This window comes from Melanerpes formicivorus, unplaced genomic scaffold (genome assembly GCF_026170545.1).
Source record: "Melanerpes formicivorus ecotype bairdi unplaced genomic scaffold, bMelFor1.0.p_v2 SCAF_4, whole genome shotgun sequence".
NCBI lineage: Eukaryota > Metazoa > Chordata > Aves > Piciformes > Picidae > Melanerpes > Melanerpes formicivorus.
Window position 1 is genome coordinate 33319693 of NW_027142356.1, and position 775 is coordinate 33320467.

Consider the following 775-nt stretch of genomic DNA (forward strand, 5'->3'; position numbering starts at 1 on the left):
AAGGCTCAATTCCACACAGTGGATCACAGTATCACAGTATAACTAAGAAGAAGAGACCTCGAGGATCATCGAGTCCAACCTATCAACACAGACCTCATGACTAGACCATGGCAGCAAGTGCCACGTCCAATCCCCTCTTGAACGCCTCCAGGAATGGTGACTCCACCACCTCCCTGGGCAGCACATTCCAATGACGAATGACTCGCTCGGTGAAGAATTTCCTCCTCACCTCGAGTCTAAACCTCCCCTGGTGCAGCTTGAGACGGTATCCTCTTGTTCTGGTGCTGGTTGCCTGGGAGAAGAGACCAACCCCCTCCCGGCTACAACCACCTTTCAGGTAGTTGTAGAGGGCAATGAGGTCTCCCCTGAGCCTTCTCTTCTCCAGGCTAAACAATCCCAGCTCCCTCAGCCTCTCCTCATAGGGCTTGTGCTCAAGGCCTCTCCCCAGCCTTGTTGCCCTTCTCTGGACACGTTCATGTGTTTTGTTGTCCTTCTTAAACTGAGGGGCCCAGAACTGGACACAGGACTCAAGGTGCAGCCTAACCAATGCAGAGTACAGGGGCACAATGACTTCCCTGCTCCTGCTGGCCACACTATTCCTAATGCAGGCCAGGATGCCATTGGCCCTCTTGGCCACCTGGGCACACTGCTGGCTCATATTCAGGCGCCTGTCGATCAGCGCCCCCAGGTCCCTCTCTGTTTGGGAGCTCTCCAGCCACTCTGAACCCAGCCTATAGATGCCTGTGGATGCAGGCTTAAAGAACTGACAAGCAAG